Below are 7,713 nucleotides of genomic sequence, written 5' to 3' on the forward strand. Positions count from 1 at the left end.
ATGTATGTGTATATATGTACATATGTGTGTGTGTATATATATACATACATACATACACACATATATATATCCTTTAATTTATCTACTGGCTCCCTTGCTAATGGACTTCTATCAAGATTTAGTCAAAGGGACCCTTATGGAAGACTGGAAGGTAGGAGAAAGGAGAAGACAGAGTATTTCTCCATCTCCATCTTTTCTCTAGCTGGCCCTTTATGGCAATGATGATGTCTCCTCTGTCTATGCAGCTTCTCACAAAACAGGTCCTCCATTCAGGTCCTAGTTCCCACCAAGCAGGACCTACCCTGGGGGGAAGCTTCTGGCTGCTAGGGCATAGGTCCCTTCAGTTTAGAAGTGATTGTGACTTCCTAGGTTTCCTCCTATTCTCTATTTGTATCTATGCAATCAAATCCTTGGATTAATCTTCCCTGCTTGAAATTCCTAGAGTTATTTTTGTTTTCTGACTAAACTATAATACAGGAAATCCCAAGACTTTTGATCACAGGAGTTGTGGGTTCTTAAATTATCTTTTTGAAAGATTACCCTGGTTGCTTCATATATTAGTCATAGACAGGAAAGATGGATAGAACTTTAGACTACTTCGGAGGCTCTTTCAACAGTACCAGCAACAGGTGGCTGTGTCTAGGGCTTCAGTGGTAGCAATATGAAAGGAGGAAATGGATAGAATCAAGATATGTTCTGGAAACAGAAGCTAAGTGACTTGGTGACAGATTGAATATAGGGGATGATTGTTTGTCTCCTTCATGAAGTCTGTTAGCAGAGGCTCAAAGAGGTCCCATCCTTCCAGGAGGAAGCAATTTCTCCTTCCTTTGTAGTCACATGGCAGGGGGGTAGATATGATAATTATACAGTTACATGCCCATTTGACCTATTTCCCCCACTACAGTGTAATTTGTCTAGCTCACTTCTCTGGTTCATTTTCGTTATCCCTACAGCACCTAGCCCTCTCTGATGCTGAGCCATTGGGCAGAAACACTGAGCTGGCAGCTTAACAGTCGCTTCTGGGCACAATGCCTCAAGTTCCAGTCTCTTACTACACAAAGGTTTATGGCTTACAGCAATCACTTTAAACCCTTGCTAACAGACCTTGATGCCCTTCCCCAAGCATGAAGCCCACTCCTCCGTATATGCATAGCTGGCATTGGCCTGTATGCCCAGATTTCTCCTCTGCGCAGCCCATGATTCCAAGGACACAGAGACCGTGTGTGAAACAGATGCTCCACAAATGTCTACTGAACTGAATCAAACTGGCATCACCCAACAGCTCATCCATCATCTGTAATAAACTCTCTCAACTTCTTCCACTTTTTGTAACCTTTTATTTTAAAAAACAAAAACAAATGGTTGCCTCTCATCTGAAGAACGTCGAACTCTGCTAAAGCCATGCCTAATGTGGTCAGATCAGTGATGGTGGGAACTCTGAATCCCCATTCCCTTAGGAAGCGCCTCCCCAGTCCAAGTAAGAGCAGTAATGGTCTGTGTGGAGGACGCAGGCTTGTGCTCTTAAAAAGGGAGGTCCTCCAGGGAAATGGAGCACAGCAAATGCCTGTTTCTCACCAGCCCCATTCGAATCGCCGGGAGCTCTGCTCTCTGGTGTGCTTCTCCTCAAATCATCTTTCTATGGTTACAGTCACTCCAGGTGCCTTGTTCAGTTCCTCCCACTGCCTCTTCATTTATTTTTTAATTAGTCTAAAGTTCTCTGTCCTTACTTTAAGTACCCCTTGGGTCCTAGGTACATCCCTTGTCTCATTTCATTCTCTCCCCTGACTCCCTCTGTTCAAAACAAACACTGATATATCATCCCCAGCAGCCCAATCACAAATATTTACCAAGTCACCATTTTGTGTGGGATACTCCTAGACACCGTTAATACAAAAGAGAATTTGTTCCTTCAGGTGCTGAGAGTCCATCTGAGGACACAGGACAGAGGATACAAACCAACTCATTATACAGGTACCTGGAACCTCCCTGTGATGCACATATGCATGAAAGTTCATACAACTTCTGTATTGGACAATTCATTTACCACATATCTGAATAAAACCAACCTCCTTTTTTCTACTTTCTCATGTTCATGGTAATTTCACTATAATCTCCTATCACCACCCACCTGTCAGTTTGTCTTAGTTTAGTAAGCCTGCATATTGCTGTGATGTTCAAAGCTATGCCACCAGTATTCCAAATATCAGTAGGGTCATCCATGATAGACACGTTTCAGCAGAGCTTCCAGACTAAGACAGGTCTGGCAGACTACTTTCAAAAATTAGCCCTCTGGATCACAATAGATAATTGCACTTCCAGAAGGTTGAAAGGTACTACATAGTAGTTACAGCAATGGATTCAAACGTACCAACCATTATGGAAATGGTACAAAACCAAGAAGCTTTTCACCCTGTTATACATAATGTTGTCATGAGTCAGCGTCAACTCAATGGCAAGTAACAAGTCTTCCTTGGTTCTCTCAGGTTGTGTTAAAGAAGAGGGACATCTAGAATGAGTAAGGAGATAGGTATGCTGTACCTCATCTACAGACTACCACTGGAGTGTGAAGTTTAGCTCTGGGGGCTCTACTCTCTGAGGGGAAAATTAAGAGCTCTTTAGTCAATATGACCATGGGGCTTGATACTTTACTCTATGTCCCAGTCCCAGTTTTCTTGTGCTGCTTGCTATAACAAAAATATCACAAGTGGATAGCTTTAACAAGCATTTATTCTTTCATGGTTTAGAAAACTGGAAGTACAAATTCATGTTGCCAGTTCTAAGGGAAGGCTTCCTCTCTGTGTTGGCTCTAGTAAAAGGTTCTTTCAGCATCTGTAGGCACACGGTTCCTTGGATATCTCCATGTGTCTTGGCATCAATTTTCCCCTGGGTCTAGGAGTTTCTCAGCACAGAGACCCTGGATTCAAAGGACAAGCTCCACTCCCAGCTCTTCTTTCTTGGTGATAAATGAGGCTCCTCCTCTGCTGGCTTCTTTCTCCTTTTATCTCTTGAAAGAGCAAAGGTGACACAGGCCACATGCTAGTGAAACTCCCCCAAGCTGTCCCCTGAGTTAGGGTGTTATAGCCCACCCTAGTTCCCTTACAACTGATTGACTGATCACATCAGATCACATCATTATATAACTGCCAAACCACCGAGCATCATGGCCCACGCAAGTTGACACATATTTGGGGAGGGCACAATTCGATCCATGACATTTTCTAAGAATAAGTTAAATGAACTCTTGGATCCTCTCTGGAGAAGGCCAGACTGGGCTACCACCATAGGATTTCACATGGAGGAGGAATGATTCGGTGTGGTTTACAGAATCTCAAGGGAAGGGTCAGGATCCAGAAGTAAAAGCTATAAAGATGAGGTATGTTTTCATAGGTAGAAGGCCTGAGGATGGGAAGGACAGCCTCTTATGGTACTGAGATCCCCATCACTGACAATGACCACAGGGGACCCTGTTGAAGAGAATGCACTGACTAAATGATATTACAGAGTCTGTTCTTTATGAAAATAAATTCCCTGAGTGGGAACCATGCCTCTACCATGGCAAAATCCCTGTTCCTCGTGGTAACTGCTGTGTCTCCAGGCTCCGTGTTCTCTGAAAATGGGGCGACACCATCTGCACTTGCAGAGAGAGGAGAAGAATCCCTGGGCACCATGTCATGTGGGCCTTCTGCTTCCACAAAAAAGAACTTCAGGAACAGCTCCCCCACAGGACAGAAGCTGTTGCATCTTTGGTCGCTGATGGTCCTGGAAAGCTAGAGAAGTGACAGATCACTGGTCACAACCCAATTGATTCAGAGCAATTTCCATCAGAACATTTTATTTTGTGCTTCAAGCTGAGCAAAAATAGAAGTGTAGCAATAAGACCTTTCTCCAATCATTATAAAGCTACAAAACTCAATGAGGAAGTGGCTTGACTGTCAAGAGAAAACACAAGGAAAAAAGCAAGCTCCCTGTCGCCATGAGGCTCTCAGAAGGGGAGACTAACAGTTCTGCAGGGGACCACAGGGGCTACAAGCTGACACTCTGACTTTCTCCCTCCATCCCATCTCATCCAAGACTGACCAAGTGAAGGACTCTCAGAGGCCATGCAGCTTCTCTCCTGGGCAGACATTTTTGCTGCACCCCAGAAGCTGGGAAATAGACCTAGTGGAGCAGCCCATAGGCAAAACTCATGTCTATATCCTTGAACTTTAATCCCATTAGCACAAGAGGGAGCATTAATGGCTCAGTGGCAGGGTTCTCACCTTCCATATGGGAGACCTGGTTGGGTTCCTAACCAATACACCTCATACGAAGCCGCCAACCATCTGTCAGTGGAAGCTTGCATGTTTCAGCAAAGTTTCCAGACTAAGACAGACTAGAAACAAAGGCCTAGTGATCTACTTCTGAAAATCAGCTGATGAAAACTCTATGAATCACAACAGCCCAATCTGAAATCAATCATGAGGCTCATTCTGTTGTACTTGGTGTTGCCATGAGTCAGGGGCCAAATCCATGGCAGTTTTCAACTAGCAACAACCACCAAGAAAGAATAAGGGACTCAACCAAACAATTATTCATGGACAAGCTGTATGGCATGTACTGGGGCAAAAACAAAGGCCTAGGCAGCAGTACCCACTCTGAAAATGAAAGTTCATTGAAGAGGCAAGAGAAACACACACACACACACACACAAAAAAAAAAAAAAACCTACTAGAAAATAATTCCCTGATAAACAAAGAGATTCCATTGGTACAACAGGCTGCAGTGATTGGGGAAGGCTTACAACAAGCACCTGCGTGAGGGTGCTGTGTATGGGAAATCAGATTGCATGCTGAACTTGATGAGCAGATCTGCACTGTCCAACACAACAGCTCTAAGTCACACATGACTATTTCAATGGAAATAAAATGAAATACAATTTAAAACTTAGTTCCTTTATCACACTAGTCACGTTTCATGTGCTTAATAGTTATGGTGGCTAGTTGCTACCACACTGACCAGAGTTGACATTCCATCTTTGTGGAAAGTGTTATTGGACTGCTGTGGTCCAGACTGCCCTTACAACCACCAGTGTCCTCCAAATGCCGTGAATGGTGGGGCCCTTTGTGGCTCTCGGGACTCCTTTGCAGCTCTGACCTCACATTGCCACATGCATCAGCAGTGCTGGATTTCTTTCTGTCCCTCTCACATGCTGCTCCCCCTGACAGCTGCCTGCGCCACTTCCTTTGACCTATTTTTTCAACCTAACTACACTGACTTTAGGGTACAGTTGAAGCATCCCCTCTTTTGAGACCTTCTTGATCTCTTAAATGAGATAAGTTCTCCTGCTTGGCATTCTCACAGAAGTCTGTATTTCACCCATCATAGCCCCATTACCAGTTGCTTGGTGATGTATCCCAAGTGCCTAGAATACTCCATAGCTCTGAGTAAGCATCTATAATTATTTGATGAATGAATGAACAAATAAACAAATGAATAACTTTGTTGTATTGTTTTGTTGTTGTGTTGTTATGTGCCATCAAGTCGGTTCCAACCAATGGAGACCCTGTATAGGGTTTCTGAGGAGCAGCTGGTGAACTTGAACTGCTGACCTTGCAGTTCAAACAGCTTTGCAATCTAGTGTATTAACCCACAGCACTATACCAGGACTCCTGGAATCTTTGTATAGAATCCTTTATATCATTATCAAGAATCATAGTTTGCAAATTACATGATGGCAGAGACCTTGTTTGTTTCATTTGTCACCTTATCTCCAATGTCTTCAGTATAGTGGTGGTGCTGATGTGCCGTGGAGTCGGTTCCAACTCATAGCAACCCTGTACAGGGTTTCCGAGGCTGTAAATCTTTATGGGAGCAGAAAGCCTTACCGTTCTCCCATGGAACAGATGGTAGTTTCGAACTGCTGACCTTAAGGTTAGCAGCCCGATTCATATAGTAGATAAGTACAATTATTGAGGAATGGTGGTAAAAGAAGTTAAGGTGTGGAAGGAGAAATCAAAGCAAGGAGAGACAGAAAAAGAAGGGAGGAAATGAGAAAAGCAAAAGAAAGGAAGAGGTGGAGAAATAATGAATGTAAAGTTTCTGGCTTAAGAGACAGAAAAAATGATGGTGTCACTGGGTAACAGAATAGCTGGGGTCCTAATGGAACCAAGCAATCAAACTTTGAGTGCACAATGCTAGAACAATCATCTCCCCATCAGAAATTCAAGGGCAGGCTTATAAAGCCTCCCTGCCACCCCCGCTCCCCAACCCAGTGGAAGGAGAAATAGACAAGAGTGTAAATTAAGCTTTTTATTACAATTAGCAACCTAACACGGGCATCACCCATCTTGTTGAAATGTGATATTTCTTCTGAGACGTTCATAATCACAGCCCAATGGGGGAGACTGTGAATCAATTCACTGCCTGTTTTCCAACAGCTTTATATGAAATGATTTTCAGTCTTTACACTTGCTAGTTATCCCCAAGGAACTCAAGGCAATTTATAAACTTTTAATTCTCATGACACCCTGGGAGTGAAGGAAGTAAGACTCTAGAATTTATAGATGGGGGAGATAAGAGCCCTATGATATGATTAAGTGCCTTTATTCAGTCAGACAGAAGGAGCAACTTACCCTGGTCCCTGTAGGTTAAGGCAGTGATATTCATAAAAGGCATTTCAGCAGAAGAGTTAGTTGCAGAGGATGCCAGGCTGGAGAGGGTGAAGGTGAGTAAGGTGGGAGACAGTAGTGACAGCAGATATGGGTCATTCCTTACAACCATGAGGCCATGAGAGAAAAGGGAGAAACAGACCAGAAAAGGAAGCTTTGGTGTTTTCTTATTTTAACTGACTAGAGAGGTCCTGTGCATTAATTGTTAGTGAAGAGGAAAGAGGTAGTAAAGCAGGAAAGGTTGCTAAAGCTGATGACCAGCCAACCCAAAAACATAGGACAGCCCTTGCTACCCTTGTAGAATGAGCAGGTAGGTCTGCACTGTCATGATAGGAAGAAAAAAAAAAAAAAAAATTCCTAGCATTTTTCTCACCAATGTAGTTTTCAATTTTCTGAATGATCCTATGTAGGGTTTCCAAGGCTATAAATCTTTATGGGAGCAGAAAGCCTCCTCTTTCTCCCTCAAAGTCACAGGTGGATTCAAACTACTGCCCTTGCGGTTAGCAGCCCAATGTGTAACCTACTAGACCACCAGGGATCCTTTAAACTGAAGACAGAGACAGACAATAGCGAGGGTCTGGAAGGAGATTGGACAAGGAGCACCAGGAGTGAGGATCAGTCTTTCCAAGACAGGAGGAGAGACATAAAGGTTTCAAGAAGTGAGCACACATTAGAAGAGATGCATTTTAGATAAATAATGAAACCCAGAAATCAAAATTGTATAGACGAAACTTATAGACTGAATTGTGACTTGCCCAAAAAGATATGTACAAGTCCTAACCCCTGTACTGTGAGTGTGACCTTGTTTGTAAATAGGGTCTTTCTTTGAAGATGCTATCAGTTAAATTTATGAGGTCATATCAAAGCTGGGACTCCTGGTGTGACATTGTTGGATCAGCACTGGACTGTGAACCACAAGATTAACAGTTCAAACCCACCAGCTGCTCCTCGGAAACCTTGTACAGGGTTGCTATAAGTCGGAATCAACTCGACGGCACTTAGTAACAACCGCAGAGCAGGGAGGGTCCTAATCCCACCTGAATGGTGTTTTATAACAGAGACACAG

The sequence above is a fragment of the Chrysochloris asiatica genome, unplaced genomic scaffold (genome assembly GCF_000296735.1).
Source record: "Chrysochloris asiatica unplaced genomic scaffold, ChrAsi1.0 scaffold00203, whole genome shotgun sequence".
Taxonomy (NCBI): Eukaryota; Metazoa; Chordata; class Mammalia; order Afrosoricida; family Chrysochloridae; genus Chrysochloris; species Chrysochloris asiatica.